We start from the raw sequence: 20,677 nt of genomic DNA on the forward strand, positions 1-20,677 counted from the left end.
TCGGCTCATGGAGCATATTCATTGGGGGGTATGCCTAGTAGCGACACAGAATTCCAAGCATTGCCTTGGTCGGCATGTGTACCAAACGTGGTGCTGATGGGAGCAAAGTGAACCCCGAACCCCGACGGCCTCTAAAACACCAGGGACCGAATGGCGCGCCTCGATCCTTTCATGGTAAAGCAAACAGGGGGCACCACCTAGCTTCAGCGGCTAGGACGCAAACAACACACCTTCATAACAAAGTTTTCATCCAAGAGAGATGGATGCTTGGGAGTAATGATGAAAAGGAAAGGGAATGAGATCAAGTGAGAGAGAGAGAGAGAGAGAGAGAGAGAGAGAGAGAGAGAGAGTGAGGGAGGGGGTATAGCGGCTTAGGCATCACAAAAGGATGGTGAATCCGCACACCCCTCAAACATACACAAGCTCACTCCAAAACACAAGACTAGGTGGCGATTCCGCACACCTCACATGGGCAAAACATTGCAAGAAAACATACTCACAAAACCTCAAGCTTTATTTAGAGAATTAGGCGATGAAATGGGGAGCATAGGGTAGGGGAATGAGAAGGGAGAGAGTGGTAGAGCGCATGGCGGATAGGTGGGAGTTGATGGCGAAGACTCGCACAAGGTTGTTTTGTGTTAAGAAGAATATGATTAGTGTTTTGTGTGACATTTATTGCTAATCAATCTAATCGTTGATTACGTTTTCTTGTTGATGACACCCTGAACTTCATCTCAATTTTTCTTACTGTTCTGCTCAAAATTTGGAGAAACGGGAAAAGCGCAATAGAGTGTAGCGCAATGGCACTTTTCATCCAAAACTTGTTCGTCTCCTCGAGCTCTTCGATTTGAGTTCTAGGTTTGCGTCAATCGGAGTTCGCAGCAGAAAGTTATGCTGTTTTTACTGCAATTGAGCTTGACGCAGCTTTCTTTGTCCTACTTTTTTGTGAAACGTCCGCGATCGTTTTTCTTATTTTGGCATTAATTTTTTCGAGAAGATTTAGCTTTTGCTATTCGTATTGTGGCCGTCAATCTTGCGTCTCACGCCACTCTATTTTGAGGACTCTTTTATTATTAACGTCTCCTTTATCCTGCCCTTTTTGGGTGACGTCTCTCACATCTTTGGAAGTTCCTTGAGCATCCTTCTTACGTTTATCGTTGACAGAACGCAGTCCTCATATCTCTCTCATTCTCAATTGTGGCCTTCACCATATATGGTGTGCAAATTCTGCGATCTTATCTTATACGTCTTCTCGCAACAAGATATGGCTATGAATATTCTCATCAACGGCTTTCCTTCTGGCCAGCGTTCTGTTCCTCCTTTCCAACGTCAAGGTTTTCCAGGCTGGAAAGCAAAGATGTTGTTAATTCTTGAAGGCGATGAACTCTCCGATGTTGTTCTTGGAAATCGTGTTTGTCTGCCACAGCCTGTTGATACGGATAATGATAACGTGCTTACCACTGAAGGACCTATATTTGAAGATTGGAATGTTGCCTATACAGATTGGCAACGACGTGATAAAGCAGCTCGTCGGTATATTCTTTCTGCTCTTACTGATTCCCTTTTGCTTGATATGTACGAACTGCCTACTTCCCACGACGTATGGAAGTACCTTATTGCAAACTTTCAGAAGAAATATGTCACAGAAATACTTTATTTGAGAGGGTTGCTTAACAAGTGACAATATGAAGTTGGTACTGCCATGACGGGACATATTGAATCTTTCAAATCTATTATTAATCAACTTGCTGCTGTCGGTGATCCTGTTTCACAAAAGCAACTGATTACACTTCTCCTTGATACGGTGAAGGACTCTTCTTATGATAACATTGTTACTATTCTCTCTAATAAAGATGGTCTTGATTTCGACCAAGCCTTCATGTATTTAATTGAATACTCTCAGCGTCGAGAACGTCGTAATGCTAGTCATGATACAGCTATGATTTCACACGAGGAGACTGAGTCACAACAGATGGAACGGGCTTTTTATGCTCGAAGGCGTCCATTTCAACGAGGAAACCGCAGAGGTGGCCGTCGCGGTAATATTTTCTCTCGTCTCAAATTTCCTAATAAGCAATGTTCTTACTGCAACAGAAATGGCTATACTGAAGATGATTGTTGGGCACGTCAATATGATGAAGAACACAATATTACCACAAAACAACCACGTTTATCTAGAGACTCTTCTTCTTCTTCTTGTGAATATTGTGGACGATCTGATCATCCCACTCATATGTGCTATAAGCGTCGATTCGACACAGATCGGAATAGAGCATATGCTACTGAACATCGAAACAACATTGTACCAGAAACAAGCTGCGTCCTATGTTCAGTTGTTCTAGACAGAATACTTCATGTACGCGATGGATCACTTTTTATTGTCGATTCTGGTGCTACAGAAAATATGACATATCAGTCTAAGTGGCTCCATAACTATCATCCACTGCCAGTTCAACGTGTTGTTTATCTTGCTGATGATACTACTTGTCAAGTAAAGGGTATTGGAGACTTATATCTTGGTACCTTATCTTTTTCCACTCGAATTTTGCGAGGAGTATTACATGTACCAGATCTTCAACGTAATCTTCTTTCAGTTGCTAGACTTGTTGATCTTGGTCTGTTTGTTGGATTTGATCATACCAAATGACGAATTGAGAAATATGGACAGACTATAGCCACTGCTCCTCGAAATGGTAATTTGTTTGAACTCTCTCTCAACGATGCTGTAGCAAATGTTGTCACTGCTCCAGGTGATCATGATTGCAAAGTATGGCATCACCGTTTTGTTCATGCTGATTTCTCAAAACTCCTTGATCTTCAACGTCGTGATCTTGTTCATGGCATGGATCTTAAAGCCCATACTCATATGGGAATTTGTGAATTTTGTGCTCTTGGGAAACACAATCGCAAACCCTTTCCTCTTTCAAATACAACTCATTCTCATGACATATTGGATCTTGTTCATACTGATATATGTGGACCTCTACCTTCTTCGAGATCACAATATCGCTACTTCATTACTTTCATTGATGATTTCTCAAGGTATACGACTGTATTTCTACTTAGACAAAAATCTGAAGCCTTATTTGTTTTCAAACAATTCCACAAGGTTGCGGAACTTCAAACTGGTCGTCGCCTTAAGAAGCTTTGTAGTGACAATGGAGGCGAATATGTTTCTAGAGAGTTTGTGAGTTACTGTGCTGACACTGGAATTCATCATGAACACACTATTCCATATTTGCCTCAACAGAACGGTGTTGCTGAACGAAAGAATCGCACTATTCTCAATGCTGTAAGATGTATGCTGATTCATTCTGGCTTATCTCATGTTTTTTGGGCTGAAGCTACTTTGACAGCAGTATTTATTCAGAATCATCTTCCTACTACTGCACCCTCTGGTAAGATACCCATCACAGCATGGACAGGTGACATTCCTTCTGTATCTCATTTTCGGACCTTTGGATGTATTGCTTATATTCATGTTCCCAAAGAAATACGAACAAAGCTTGATGCTCCTGGTCTTAATGTTATTTTTATTGGATATTCTGACACTTCCAAAGGCTACAAATTCTATGACCCTTCCTCCAAGAAAGTAATTGTGAATCGTGATGCTACTTTTAACGAACAGCTTATGGGAGGCTCATGGTCCATGGATGATTCTGATGATACTAAATCATTGCTTCAAGCTTTTCCATTTCTTTCAGAAGATGAAACCCTTCCTATAGAGCAACTTTCCTCTTCACAACCATCCATTCCGAATGTTGCCAATGATGATATTGATATTTTTGTTGATCTGCCTATTGATTTTGAACATGGCTCATGTCATGTTTATGATGACGATATTGCTGATAATGCTTTTTCTACTTCTGAAGATCCCATTACTTATGATGAAGCTATCTCTTCACCACAAAAGGATCAATGGCAAGAGGCTATGGAAGCAGAGTACGATTCTCTCATCTCTAAAGGTACATGGATACTAACTGAATTACCTCCTGGTCATACAGCTATTAAATGTAAGTGGGTGTATAAGACAAAAGTAAAAGTAGATGGATCTTTTGACAAGTTCAAGGCGCGTTTAGTTGCAAAAGGTTACTCCCAAGTAGCTGGAGTTGATTATCAAGAGACCTTTTCACCAGTTGTTCGCATTACAAGTGTTCGAGTTTTATTGGCATTTGCTGTTCAATTTGATTTAGAAGCTCATCAAATGGATGTGCGAACTGCTTTTCTTAATGGTGACTTGGAAGAGGAAATTTATATGGAACAACCAGAAGGGTTTGTTATTCCAGGTAAAGAAGACCTTGTTGCTCAACTCCATAAGGCACTATATGGTCTCAAACAAGCTTCGCGAGCCTGGTATACAAAATTTGATCTTTTTCTCACCTCTAAAGGATTCATCTCTTGCTCGTCAGACCCCAACTTATACATAAAACGCCAAGGTAGTAGTTTTGTGATTCTTGCTCTTTATGTGGATGATACCATTCTTGTTTCCAATGATTTGGGATTTCTTCAGCAAGTGAAAAAGTTATTGTCTTCTACATTTGATATGGTGGATCTTGGAGAGATTCACTCGTGTCTTGGCATTCAAATCCAACGGAACCGTACAAAAGGTATTTTATTCCTTCGACAGTCAAAGTTTATTGCAGATACTATTAAAAAATTTGGTATGGAATCTGCACATTCAGCCAACACACCTTGTCTTGCGAGCTCTACGAAGAACACTTCTGACAATGGCGGTCAACTTGTCACAAATCAACCTTATGCTAACTTGATTGGATGTCTTCAGTTTGTTGGCAACACTCGTCCTGATATTCTGTTTGCTGCTAATTATCTTGGACAACATCTTGCATGTCCTTCTCTTAAGCATTGGTCTGCTGCAAAGCGTGTGTTGAAATACTTGAAAGGCACTACAGATTTTGGTTTAGTCTATTGACGACAACTCACATCGGATTCTATGCAATCTCTTTCTCTTTTGGGTTACACAGATGCAGACTGGGCAAGCTCACATTTATCTATGCGATCTACTAGTGGAAATTGCTTCTTTATAAATGGTTGTCTTGTTTCTTGGACTAGCAAGAAACAACGTTGTGTTGCAGTTTCTACGACTGAGTCAGAATATGTTGCGGCATCACTTGCAGCTCGTGAGTTGATTTGGATTCGACAAATGCTGGTTGATATTGGTCACTCCCCTCTTTCTAGCACACCCTTGCGGTGTGACAACCAAAGTGCTATTAGTCTTGCAAAAGACTATGTTCAACATAATAAGTCAAAGCACATTGCTGTCCATTATCATTATGTCACGTATGAAGTACGCAAAGGAACCATTATGGTTGAACACTGTCCAAGTGACCAGATGATTGCAGACATTTTGACCAAAGGCCTCAACGAGTCACGTTTCATCCTCTTGCGCTCGGAGCTTGGAGTTGCTTCGACCTCACTCTTTCTAGATTAGCTTCTTTGCTATTGCAATAGCTTTGTACATATGACATTGTAATCTTTTAGGTACCATGCACTATGCACACTCTACATTTGCACATTGTGATCTCTAAGTCACTTGAATATTTGTACATAGATGCACAATTCACTTTCACATCATCATCGCTGGTTCATATTTTCACATTGTATAGGGGCTTGGGTTTTTCCCTTGAACTCCCCAAGGGTTTTTTCATCCAAAGCTAGAGACCTTTGTTTGAGTGGGGGTGTTGGAGCTATATATGGCTCACTCTACTCAACTTGGTCTCACCTATATATTTGTATCTTGTCCTCAATATGAATCAGTTTTTGGGAGCGTATATGGTGTGTCTCTTGTCTCGTCTCTCTCTCTCTCTCTCTCTCTCTCTCTCTCTCTTTCTCTCTACATCTCAACAGCACGCACTAATGCAAGCATTAATGTGTGTATAATGCATGCACACACTAATGCAAGCATTAGTGTGTGATTGTGCACAAAATAGTGTATATGTGTGCGTGTGTATACAATGTGTGTGCATGTTAGTGCATGTGTGTGTATGCATTGTGTGTGTGTGCGTGTGCAATGTGTATGCATTGTGTGTGTGTGCATGTGTGTGTGTGTGTGTGTGTATGTGTTTGTGTGTGTGTGTGTGTGTGTAGAAGAACGAGAAGAAAGAGAGAGAGTTCGAGCACTTACAGTCGTGACCTCGATCGCTTGGATATGGTGGGGATGGAGATGAAGAGAGTAATAGAGGTTGGAGATGGAGAGGGAGAAGGAGAGAGAGCTTGGAGATGGAGACGGAAAAAGGCCCGCACAGAAGAGGAGCTCATTTTTGAATTTTTGGCATTCAATTTCGCGGGGGCACGCAGGTGCCCCCTTTATATATAAAACTTTGCTGGAAATTTTACCGTGTGTATTACCGTGCCCGCTCCCGCGTGTATTACCGCGCTTATTATCGCGAAAATCTCTGAAGAGACATTAAGGTTACGCCGACTGCATGACCTCTTGTACCCACCTCTTTACCGTACAGTCCCCTCTATCTTTAATGAGTGTCAGTCATGTCAGTACCAACATTATTCTTTTTCTTATTTAGTGTGTGGTCGTGTGTGCAGGTCGATTGGGATGACGTGGGTCTGCCGGTTGGCGCGGAACGAACTCGATGGTTGAGCGAGCGACTACCATGTCCATGTACGCGATGTAAGTGTGCGATTGCACGGCTTCGGCGTATATGCTTGGCTCACGTAGATGATTATGGACTATGTGACGATCCGAGAAAACGCGCTCGAATGGAAACTAGCAATCCGAGGGTTTTGACATCCATTGATGTCGCTCCCCATTGGAGTGTGATCGGGGGCGGAGGCAGGAGGAGGACAGAAGAGCAATTGCGCCAGGAAGCAGTCATGGGAGGGGGGTCACACCCACCGTCCAATGTGGGTGGGTCCACACGAGCGCATGTGCATCCTACATCCACCACATATGGGGATCTCCCCACCACCCCGCCCCACATGGAGGTGGAGGAAGATCATTTTGGACAATATGGTTGAGGATCTTCTTGCACGTGAGGCGGCAAATGAGTGTGAGCCTGAGTGTGCATGTGAAGAAGCCGCCTAAAAAACCAAAGATTCATTGCTAGAGGCAGCACACACCGCTCTTTACGAGGGATGCTCCTACTCCATATTACGAGCGTCTCTTGAGATCTTGAATATTCAAGCAATGTTTGGATGGAGAAATGCAGGGGTCGATGCACTATTGAGGTACATTTAAGTGTAATAAGTGTTAGTTTTGGGTTTTTTTCGTGGTTATATGCAATAACGAGTGTTCTTTAATTATGTCATAGGCTATAAGGCAAGATTATGCCTAAAGGCAATCATCTTCCAGAAAATCAAAGGAAGGCACGACAGGTGGTGACAGGGCTTGGGATGGACTATGATCGCATACATGCATGTGTCAATGATTGCGTGCTATTCCGCAATGAACATGCAGGGTTTGATGCTTGCCCCGAGTGTGGAGAATCAAGGTACAAAGAGGGAATGCAAGGAACCACAATACCTCGCAAGGTTCTTCGTCATTTCCCCCTCATTCCCCGCATCAAGCACATGTTCAACACCAAAGGGACAAGAGAGATTCTTACATGGCATATGAAAAATCGCTCCACCGATGGGGTTATGAGAGTGCGGCCGGCTGACTCGCTAGCATGGCAACACATTGAGCAAACATGGCCGGAGTTTAGAGAAGAGCCTCGTTACTTGAGGCTTGGTCTGGCTAGTGATGGGGTAAACCCATTTGGGCATCGGTCTACCTCATAGAGTACTTGGCCAGTGGTTGTTGTGAACTACAACATTGCACCATGGGAGTCAACCAAGAAGGGGAACATTTTTCTCTCTCTTCTAGTCTCACGAAAACACAAGGTGAAGAACATGGATGTATATTTAGCACCTTTGATTGAAGAGCTTCAAGAGCTATGGAACGGCATAGATGTTTTTGATGTATCAAGACCACTTCATGATCGGCACACAATGATCAAGTGCATTCTCATGTGGACCATGCATGATTACCCCGGGCTTGGAGAGATTTCTGGTAAGCTTATACTTTGTGACGCTCTTTAATATCTTTGCATTGGTCACTTATATGCGGTTATGTCTTTTGTTTTTGTAGGACTATCAACATCTGGACATAGTGCATGCCCAACTTGTGGACCCTCACTCGTGACAGAGAGACCCGCTCTACTTGGTAAGGTGATCTACCCCAATAACCATCGCTTCTTGCCGCCTACACATCGATCTTATGCTCCACCGTGCAATGGGATGGAGCCACTCCATTGGACCATGACTGATTGGGCAAGACATTGGAACGAGCATCACAACACGTTGCCTCCTCCCAATGATCCACCTAGGGGTATGTCTAGGTACTCTATTTTCTTATCACTACCCTATTGGGCTTCATTGAAAATCCAACACCTATTAGATCCAATGCATGTGTTCAAAAATGTTGGGCAAGCTATATGGGATCACATAGTAGCTAGGCAAGAAAGATTCATTGGGGGCTAGAGAGGACATGAGGGCCATAAGGAGGCTCCCTCCTTCGGCCACACCTCGCATGGGGCCTCAGGGGAAGATGGTTCTTCTAAAGGCACATTGGATTCTATCAATGGTGGATCAAGAGCGGATGAAACAAGTCATTGCATCCATCCGTACTTCAGCAGGTTATATGTGTTTGCTCAAGGGTTCCTTCACTAAAACTAAGAAAGGAGGATCCACACAACTGTATGGGCTCAGATCCCATGATTGGCACAAGATTCTTCAGGTAATGTGTGTGTGTGTATATGTGAGTGTGTGTGTATGTGGTTTAGGGTTCTGGATACTAATAAGTCTTTTTGTTTGTGCTTCCAATTATCATTAGTGGATTTGCAAACACGAAGGTAAAGGCTGCAGTATTCAAGGTGGGAGAAGTTGTCAGGTATAGCACATTTGATCCTCCCTCCTAAACTTTACTTTGAAGACTACTTTTACTATGAAGATTATGAAGGGTTTTTTGGTTACAAGTTTGTGAGTTCCAAAGAAATCGAAGTTTCAGCCATTCCAACAGCTCCACTTCTAGCGATTGAAGCAACTTGTGCTATTGAGGATGCATTCCCATGTTCTATCCTTGTTAGCCAAGTTCACCTATTGCTCCATCTTGTTGAGGAGATAGCCATTTGTGGTGTGGTTCACTCCAGGTGGATGTTCTTTCTTGAGAGGTTCCTAAAGACCTTGAAAGACTTTGTAAGGCTACGATCACAACCAGAGGTATTCATCGATCTTAAGCCTTAAACCTTATTATGATTGGATTGTATTCACAACGCTTTTTATTGGTTACTTTAATCACTAATGGTTTCATGTGTTCAGGCAAGCATAGCAGAGGGTTGGATTGTACAAGAGGCTTTTGTGTATGTCTCTCAATATCTTTTCACAATAGACCCATCATTGCCTCATTTAAAGACGGAGGAAGAAGATCCAAAAAAACATGCAAACATTCCAAGTGGGAAAGGCTCTCTCTTGATTTTGGATAGGGAATTTCAAGCCATAGTCAACAACCATTGTCTACTCAATGATCCCATCATGGGCAAATGGGTGGATATGTATGTGGAGGTGCGTACAACGAGATAAAGGGAGAGGGAAGCATGGAAGAGGTCGCATGGTGGTAGGCGAGCACCTCCCTTTCCTAAAGAGCTTGCCAAATACCCTGATCTAATTCCAGTTGGGTGGATACACAATGCCATGACCAAGGCCAAAGCACAAGGAGAACAAATAAGCCCTAAAGAATGGTACGCGCGAGGATGTCTACCAAGGGTAATATACTCAATGTGTTTAGTGTGTGTGTGTGTGTGTGTGTGTGTGTGTGGATGTGTGTGTGTGTGTGTGTATATGTGTCATCTCTCTCTCTCTCTCTCTCTCTCTCTCTCTCTCTCTCTCTCTCTCTCTCTCATCTATCTTGATTGGTTTTTGCAGGCCTTCACATTCAACTCTATGTGGTCCGAAGGACGTCATTTTCGAACCCGCAAGATAGATGAGCGTTGAACCACTCACGATAGTGGAGTTATGGGCAACTTTGATATGACAACACAAGAGGTGAGGGAATGTGGAACAATAGAGAGGATAATCAAAGTAGATTTTAGAACATTTCACAAATATCTCTTTGACTGCCGATGGTTTGCAGGCGAGGTTAAGAGACATGAGAATGGGCTCTATATGGTAGACTCCGGGCAATTTCATCGCGGGAAGACCGACAACATGGTGCAACCTAGTAGTTGTGAGTAGGTAAAGTTCATGTGCAACTCACTAAAACATTATATGATACATATAAAACTACATTCATGTTGTTGTTTGCTCTATGACCTACAAGTGTTTTATGTGCCTTGTTTGTGTCGAAGACGAATTTGGTATGTTATTCCAGTCACACCACGGAGCAGATCTATCTTTGCAGATACAAACATAGAGACTTTGGCAGATCCCACCATACAATCTCAAGAAGACGCCAATGACGATGATGCAGTTGAGGTCGAGGAGAACCAACCATTCCCAATAACCAACCATAGTGAGGAGGAGGACGAGGATGGAGAGGATGATGATGATTCAATAGGAGAGGTTGTAGAGGATGAATCAATAGATTTATTTGTTGATTTAGCTACCATGGGGTTGGATATGGATGTAAGCACTTGTAGAGATCTCTTAGAGGATCAAAATTAATAAATATATTTTGGATTTTGTGTTCTTTCTCTACTTATGCTGTACAAAAGGGCTATTTGTTTATGAACGCAAGACAATACAATTTTGATCATCGTTCGCTTGCCAATTCATATTTGATCATCGTTCGCTTGCCATTTCCATATGAATGCATAGTTGACATAAGATTTTGAGGTGGAAACAAAATATTTTTTGATTTAGAATCTCATGGAGGACAAATGAGTAGAGTAGGAGAATCATACCAATAGATGAGGCAAGCAAAGAGAAGAGAGGTACTAAAAATCCCAATGAGAATGGGATTTCTTACACTCCATGCAAAAAGGGGGTACCAATTTCTGAAAAGTAACAAAATAGAATAGGATTTATAGAAAGGGAAAAGTGGGAGAGGAATGGGCCGCGTGGATACTTTTTCTATTGCGGTAATATGGGCGGTTATATATGCGGTAATACGTGCGGCAATAATCGTTGAAAAATCGGAAAACACGTCGGCGGGGCTGCAGCATACAATCTCTCTCTTTCTTGAAGCTCTCTCTCGCCTCTTATGCGGTAATGCTGTGCGGTAACAACAACATTCTCCCATAGTGAAAGATTTTATAAGCATAATTAAAACATGAGTCAAAAATTGCAAAACCATAAACATAACCTATTTGCCATACCATAACCATTACCATAACTTGCTTATCATACCATAACCATAACAGCCATACCATCATTGCACAACCATAACCATAACCATAGCCATAACCATAACCATAACCATAACCATAACCATAACTATAAACATCACATAATTTCCATACCATCATAGGAAAACCATAACCTTAATTTGACTGCCAAATCTTAACTATAACATATGTGCCATACCATAAACATAACCATAAACCATAAACATAAGCACTATAAAACTATATATATGCAAACAATCATTGAGTGAAAAGATCCTCATGGTAATTCTTCCCAGTTGACATCCTATCCCTCCTGCTGTAGCTAGGTTGAAAAGGCCACAAGTCTATGCTTGTATCCATACTTCTCCTCTCGGCGTGTCGGAGGACGCTTCACGGCAACTTCCTGCAAAATTATGGTTTAATAAATAGATAAATCTTCAAATAACATATATATTTTTTATTATTTAAAGCATACGTATAATACTTACAAACTCATGTCGAAGCGTATCGTAACCTCCATTTCCACGCTCCAGCAGACTCCAAACGTGCTCTGGCTGCATCTCTTTGCTGTTGAAATCTCTGAGAATTGTGTTGGGGTATAAATTCCAATGTGGTCGCCTAGGTAAGTGGGCGGGCCGCCAGGTATGTACAGGAGGCTAGAGTCACCAGCTCAGACTGGAGTGAAATTCGACAGGCAAAGACACAGCCCCAAATCTTGTGGGAAATTCCGTAGGGCTTGGTGTGCTCAGAATTTCATTCTTAGGTCATCTCGGCCACCGTTCGGCTTCGACAAAGGTCTGCGCAGGCCATTTTCGACTACGTGGTCTCAGCGGGTGTAGATCCAACTTAGCAAATTTGGGGTTTTTCGGCCTACGACTGCAGGTGCTGAGGATATCGACACTCCCAGAGTGTTGATTTGTGGCTGTCTACACATCGAAGGACGGCTCACAGTTCTTGGAGGCGTGTCACATACGACACGGGCGCATCTACACACAGACTGTAGGCGACATCCACTAGTTCATCAGGTAGCTTGTGTTTGCTTCTTGATATTCCAGATTTCATCCTGACATTGCAGGTACTTCCACATGGGATGTATTGTCAGAGATGATGTATGTCTGTTGAGGGTTTGCTGGCTGTGAGTCACGCAACAAACAACCGCCGCAGCGGTTACAACATACAGTGGGAAATTTGTGGATGTATGACTTTGTGGGAAGTCTATGTACTGTCAGATTTACTGCAGCCTTTGTTGAGGGTCGAGTGAGGTTTTATTGAGCTGGGGGATTCTCGAATGTTGAGATCCTTTCGGTGATACAGGTCTTGGAGCAATCCCTCGAGCACCCTTAGATAGGCAGCTAGGATGTATTGACTGTGAGTTAGACAGTTGGGATTGCATCTTTGCTTTACTGCCGTTGAGGCATTGTCGCAGTCTATGCTTACAGGACAGTGATAGGACAGTGAGAGACAATACAGGTGTAGGACAGGTTTACCCGCAGCTTACAATGTCAGAGAGACAGTGTTTTTTGAGCTGTTTTTGGTCTGTTTTTGAGTACACCAGAGCCATTTTACAAAGGAGACTCTGCCGAAATTTATGCAGAATCTGAAGCTTTCTTGGTTCATTTGACAGGTTGATATTGGTTCAGAGGTCAGTTTACAGGGGAAACTCTGCCGAATTTTTCCCACGAAAGTAAACCACTGTGAAGCGTAGCTATGGCTGGATCACAGGACACTGCTCTTTACAATATCAAGAAGCTGGATGGAACCAATTTCCCATTGTGGAAGAAGCAGATTTGGCATGTGTTGGTACAAAAGAAGCAGATAAAACCTATAAATCTCAAGGGGATAAAACCAGAAGATATGGACGAAGATGAATGGAGCGAAATGGATGAATTGGCACTTTCTACCATTATGCTAACTTTGGCAAAAAGCGTTTACTTCAATGTAGCAGACGAGATGTCGGCTTATCAAGCATGGATAAAGCTGAGTGATCTTTATGAGAAGCAGAGTGCAGCTTCATAGGTATACTGGCTTAAGAAGCTTGTTGACTTGAAGATGAAAGAAGGGACACCTATGTCCAGTCATCTGAATGAATTCAACACAATCTATAGTCAGTTGTCAGTTCAAGGTGTCAAGTTTGATGAACCTGTTAGAGCTATGTTCCTGTTGATCACATTGCCGAAAAGTTGGGACACTTTTCGCACAACTTTGAGTAATTCTACACCTCCAGATGGTTTGAACATAGCAGGTGTAGAAGGAAGTCTGCTTACTGAAGAAACCAATAGAAAGACAATGGACAAAGGCAAAGGAACAGCCTTAGTTGTCAGGGGAAGGACCAAAGAAAAGTACAAAGGTGGAAAGAGAAATCAGTCTCGTAGCAAGTCCCGCAGTGCTAAAGGCAAGAGTGACATAGAATGCTACCATTGTGGCAAGAAGGGTCACATGAAAAGAGACTGCAGAGAATGGAAACAGAAAAAGGCAAAGAGAAAGCTGAAGACCATGGTGAGAAGAACAAGTCCTCAGTGAAGATTCAAGAAATAAATGTGACAAACACTGTTGCAGAGGATGACAGTCTAGTGTCAGGAGACATCTACTTCTTGAAGAATACAATGGACTCAGCTCTTCTTACAACATCTGATGGAAATGCACTGAGTGACTGGATTATAGACTCAGGGGAATCACTTCATGTGTCTCCAAACAAGGAGTGGTTTACCTCTTATGTGACCACTAAAGATCATGTTCGGCTAGGCAATGGGCAGACATGTGAGATCTTAGGTGTTGGAGATGTTCAATTGAAGTTTCAGAATGGATCTTTTTTCACGCTGAAGAATGTGAGACATGTTCCTGCAATTACAAAGAGCTTGATCAGCACAGGTTTACTTGATGATGCTGGCTACGTCACCACTTTTGGACAGAACATGTGGAAGATATCCAAGGGTTCTATGACAGTAGCACATGGAGTAAAGTCTGGAGGACTTTACATGATTTATGTATCAAATGTCTCTAAAAATGTAATCAATGTAACCGAGGAGCCGAACGTTTCTTTGTGGCATAGCCGGTTAGGACATATGTCCAAGAAGGGAATGGCAATCTTGTCTCGTTCTGGTTATTTTCCTGGTTTTTCATTTAATGATTTTGAATTCTGTGAACATTGTCTGTATGGTAAGCAAACACAACAGCCACATAAGCATAGAAGCAGTAGAAGAGATACACAGTTGGCACTTGTTCATAGTGATTTGTGTGGACCTATGCCTAACCTATCTCTAGGGGGAGCTTCTTACTTTATGACATTTATAGATGATTACTCGAGGAAAGTATGGGTTTACTTTCTCAAGCACAAGGATGAAGCATTTAGTGTTTTCAAAACGTTTGTGACACTTGTGGAGAATCAGAGTGGCAAGAAGCTTAAATGCTTACGCACTGACAATGGTGGAGAGTATGTTTCAAAGGCCTTTCAGGACTTTTGTGAGTCAAAAGGTATAAAACGTGAACTTACTGCTCCTTACAATCCTCCTCAAAATGGTGTTTCTGAGAGGATGAATAGGACCATACAAGAGAAGGTCAGAAGTATGTTGTCTAATGCACAGCTGCCAAAAGGGTTTTGGGTTGAAGCTGTATCAACAGCTGTTCATCTTGTAAATAGATCTCCTAGCAGGTTTTGCAGAAGGATTCAGTGCTAGAGATGGTATGGTTAGGCAAGGTGCCCTCATACAAGCATCTCAGAGTCTTTGGCTGTGAGACATATACTCACGTTGCAAAGGAATTTAGGAACAAACTTGAGCCAAAGAGTAGAAAGTGCATCTTTCTAGGCTATGGTAATTCTGGTGAGATGGGGTACATACTTTGGGATCCCGAATCCAGAAAGGTTGTCCGCAACAATGATGTTCACTTTAATGAATCCAAATATCATTCTAAACCAGAGAGGGTTGAGGAGATTAGAAGAGTTTTCTTCCAAGAAGATGGACCTGCACGTGCAAGACAAAATGTCAAGGCTCAAGAGGAGCAAGGACAGGATAGAGTGGAACCACAGGTTGTGGCCGAGCCTGAGCCACCTATTGTGCGTAGATCTGGACATGTCACGCGACCTCCTGGTAGGTTTGTTTCATCTATGAACTATGTCATGTTGACTGATTGCAATGAGCCTTCATGTTACAAGGAAGCAGTGCAAATGAAGGACTCCGGGAATTGGCAATTGGCCATGCAGTCAGAGGTTACAACTCTGCATAAAAACCAGACATGGAAGCTAGTTAAATTACCACGGGGCAAAAAGGCTGTACCATGTAAATGGGTTTACAGGTATAAGATCACCGCTCATGATAGTCAGCCAAAGTACAAAGCAAGGCTTGTTGCCAAGGGCTTTAAGCAAGAACAAGGCATTGACTTTGATGAAGTCTTTTCTCCGGTGGTCAAAATGACTACATTGAAATGCTTTCTTGCATTGGTTGCCATATTAGATTTGGTGTTGCACCAAATGGATGTCAAGACAGCGTTCTTGCATGGTGATTTAGATGTGGAAATTTACATGAAGCAGCCCGAAGGGTTTGTTGAGAAAGGCAAGGAAGATTGGGTATACCAGTTGTTAAAGAGTCTTCATGGCTTAAAACAATCACCGAGGGCATGGTACCATAAATTCCACAAGTTTATGCTTTCTCAAGGCTACAAACGTAGTGAGTTCGATCACTGTCTATATACAAAGAAGGCTAAGGATGGTAGTTGGTTGATCCTCATTTTGTATGTGGATGACATGTTGATTGCTAGCAAGCACTTGGAAGAAATTTCAGCTTTGAAGTCAAAGATGGCAAAATCGTTTGACATGAAAGACATGGGTGAGGCAAGTCATATACTTGGTATGCGCATTGAGAGAGACAGATCAAAGAAGTTGATTTGGTTATCTCAAACAGAGTATATTGACAAGGTTTTGCAACATTTCAATATGGAGAAGGGAAAGGCATTGAGTGTTGCATTGCCACCATATGTGAAACTTAGCAAACAAGATTGTCCTGTGTCTGAGGAAGAACAGGCTGAAATGGATAAGATTCCATATGAGTCTGCAATGGGTAGTTTGATGTATGCAATGATTACTACTCGCCCAGACATTGCATTTGCAGTGGGAGTAGTAAGTCGATACATGTCAAACCCAGGCAAGAAATATTGGGAGGCAGTGAAAGGAATATTGAGATACCTGAAAGCTACAAAGAGTATGCATATATGCTATGGGAGTGAGGAGCTAAGTGTAAAGGGTTTTACAGACTCAGATTATGCAGGTGACTTAGACAACCGAAGGTCTACGTCAGGGTATGTCTTTACATTGGCTGGTGGAGCAGTATCATGGCGTTCTAGATTACAAGATTGTGTTACTCAGTCTACTACAGAGGCTGAATATGTTGCAGCATCAGAGGCATGCAAAGAATCAATTTGGCTTAATCGACTAGTAAAAGATTTGGGAATCAAAGAAGAGATGCCTGTGTTATATTGTGATAGTCAAAGTGCTATACAATTGGCTCGCAATCTAGTTTATCACTCAAAGACAAAGCATGTGGATGTGAAGTATCATTTCATCAGGGAAATGCTCAAGGATAAGCAACTTCAGCTAGTCAAAGTTCACACCACAGAAAATCCTACTGATCTACTTACAAAAGGACTTCCCTCAAAGAGCTTTGCCCATTTTCGCAAGCAGTTAGGTGTAGGGTAGTACATCACTTCTCTACATCTCTTGTATATTAGCTTGTATAGTAGCTTCTCTCACACTTAAAGTACCACATTGGACTTTAAGTGGGAGGTTGTTGGGGTATAAAGCCCAATGTGGTCGCCCAGGTAAGTGGGCGGGCCGCCAGGTATGTACACATATTCTTTTATAAAAACCTAATAAGAACTCACTATGCTCTACACATTACAGTAGAGCGAGTTCACCATATCTTCGTGCTCTTCTTTTCGCACTCTCTCTCGTGTCGCACTTCCGCTTGTACTCCTTCAGATTGTCTTGTGTCTCTCGTGCAATTCTCACCCACTCCTCTGCATCCAACCATGCCAGCTTGGGACTCGTCATTGTACCTACCTCTCACCTCTGACCGACGATATGACATTGTGGACCTCGCCATGTTGAAAATCCAGGGGTTCAAGACTAGATCGTACCCCTCTGACGGTATGTACTCTCTATGAACGGCCTCAACGATGTAATTATTTCTTTCAACATCAAGGTTATCCCAAACCTCCATCACAGAGTGACCAAACTGAATCGTATATAGCTATTGAGTCCTCTTTCACATGGCCTTTCCGATCCTATCCGCCACAACAGCCCCATCCTTGCTCTTTTACACCTTGCTAGGATCATGCTCTTGTGATCCCCAAGGTGTACGTGGTCTCGAGCATGAACCACCCCTCGATGTAGGGGACACACGAGTCCTAGGAGTAGGGGACACACTAGACTGAGGTGTGGGACCACTCCGTGTAGGGACCACACTAGTCCCTGGCGTATGGTCGGCCATAGTAGGTCTAGAGAGACCTACTACCCAAAGGTGTTGTGACACCACGATCTGCTCTCGTATGAACTGAGACAAAAACGAGCCCATTTTCTCGGGTGACATGTCGGCCAGATTGACAGGAAAACTAAAACTAGGAGAGTATGGCTCATCGTCATCGGCCATGGCTAATCATACACAAACAACACCCACAAAATAAATTAGTTTACGGAAGGAATGCTTAATCATTATAAATAACAAATCAACGAAGCTACTACACAAATGAATGAATCTAAAGTGTATTGTAGACTAATAAATAGAGTTCTATAAAAGAGTTCCTACCAGAAATCATTAGTTAATCTTTCATCCTCTATGAGATCTGATGCACCAAAGATGTCTATCTCAATCTGTACTTCTGCATCTTCGTCATCAAACTCTACTTCTTCGTCGCTCTCCACATTAGCTTCAGTATTTGATACCTCATCTCTAGGTTCATACAATTGCTCACTGCTGACATCCACATCAAAATCTAAACTTAAAGTTTCCGTAGGTCCTACGCTTTGTTCATGATTCACCTTTTGGACCTCAACGTCCAATCCTTCACACACTTGCTTGCTACTTGGAGCAACTTAAATGACATAGAGCCAACAGGATTTAGAAAGATCATTCTCATAATTTTCTGTCCATAGTGGATCATGTATGAACACAACTTGTTCACAATGCTGCAAAAATACGAATGTATCCCGTGCATCTGTTCACACCCGCCTAGAGTTCACTTGCATCAATCCACTCTTGTCTTTACACAGAGTTGCATTAGGGCCACTGGTAATAAATTTGAACCACTTGATATCAAAGATAAACATATCAAACTTTCTAAAGCTAATCTTCAAGATGTCTTGGATGTAGCCAAAGTATTCAAGTTGTCTAGTCTCTGTATTCTCATCCCTAGCACTACTCCTACTTTCTTGGACGAAGCTTGTCCTAGAATCACTATCGAAAGTGACCCTTTGTTCGTCAATCTGTTGCACTCTGGAGTGTTTTACATGCGATCACAAAGCTCAATATTTGTGATACTGCAGCCATAAAATTGAAACATACTAAAAGTTATTAAAGCAATGTGATTATATGGAGCTCCAAAAGAAAGTTTTGAAATATACATGCCAATCGCAAACCCTTGACATCTCCTGTTTCTAATAAACACTCCATTCCTCTTTGCCTCTGAGATTGTCTTATCTAACCACTGCCTAGTTGGAAAGTCAGGCAATTTTTGAAGATGATCTAGAAAAGGAAGGTTTCTAGTGGCACGGTTGCTCTTGAATTGAAGGCGATCTGCCAAGTGTTGCTTCTTTTTCCCTTCATACCTCTCTAGCCACTTTTACATGATGTTTGAGTTGATAAGATAAAATCTCATAACCTTTTCTCGCATTGTGATGTCCATCTTCCTAACGATGCCTTGTCCTTGCAGCTCATCCCCTGTCACCTTGACGTTGACCTCAATAGTCCACATTCAGGGAATCTCTGGATCAATTGAGACAAACAAATCACTGATGAGGACAACAGACTCTTGTACAAGCCATCCTTCGACCATGCTACCCTCAGGGCGAGCCCTTTGATGAACAAACCCCTTTAAAGTATTCATAAATCTCTCCAAGAAGAACATCCACCTTTTCTCGCCCTCTTTATTATTGCTATCATGTCGTCGATATGAACGGGATAGCCGAGGTTGGTCTATAGTACTGCGTTCAATGTTTTTGCCTTCTAGGTTAGAATCCATGTCAAAGAACGCGTCCAACATCTGCTCCATCTCTACTTCTTGAAATGCCGCATCATGGATTAGTTGGGAGGACTCAGTCGATGGATGCTCGTTTGAAAATTGTCTTCTCTGGGATGAAGTTGGAGCAATATCTACTTGCAGAGTTTGACCTTCAATCTCTAGACCATGAGATCGATAACGCAAGTCTTGTAGTTGCTCTATCGAAAAGAAACTGTGATTACGTATGTGTTGGTCGCATATTTTTTGTTTTTGAAAGATCTGATGCTTACAATGCGCACAAGGACACGCCATCCTATTGTTCATACTTTATCTACCAATGATGCAACAAATAATTAAAACACTCTAGTTGTTATAACTACACACTACTAAGTACATGACAATACATGACAACCCTCGGGGGGTTCACTATGTGTAAAACTACCATATCATGTACTTTCAAGACATGTTTGTAAAACCCCTTATCTGTGAAATTTTTTAAGAATATAATATACCCTTTTCTTTTAAAATCTGTAAGCGTTTTTCAAATTTAAAAAAATAATGCCCTTTTGTATTTATATTTCTGTAAGTTTCAAGAACTTTAAATACTCTTCTATTGAACTCATGTGATAGGTTACATTTTTATTAGGTGACCTCCCCGGGTGACAACCTCACATTCTCTAGCCAGGCCCGATCCCCGGCGCACACCTTGGTCTAGAAGTGCATGGAGATTAGGACCACAGAGTAATAGTCTCGTCTTTATTGGTCAATGACTATATAATAAAGTTATTGAAGTCTATCTGCACTTTTGAAGTTCGATTGCATTTTTCAACTATTTGTTGCTAGCTCTAACAACCTCACATTCTCTAGCTAGGCCCGATCCCCGCACACCTCGGTCTAGAGGTGCACGGAGATTAGGACCACATGGTAATAATCTTGTCTTTATTGGTCAATGACTATATATTAAGGTTATTGAAATCTATGTCCGTTTTTGAAGTTCGATTTTGTTTTTTCTACTATCAATTTGTTGCTAGATCTAATCTAACCTAACTATCGTCTAACCTAGCCTATAATCTAAACCTAACCTAACTTAATGTAACCTAACTTACAACCTAAATCTAATCTATAACGTAACCTAAAAT

Source organism: Adiantum capillus-veneris, chromosome 21, assembly GCF_014529385.1.
Source record: "Adiantum capillus-veneris isolate H3 chromosome 21, ASM1452938v2, whole genome shotgun sequence".
Taxonomy (NCBI): domain Eukaryota; kingdom Viridiplantae; phylum Streptophyta; class Polypodiopsida; order Polypodiales; family Pteridaceae; genus Adiantum; species Adiantum capillus-veneris.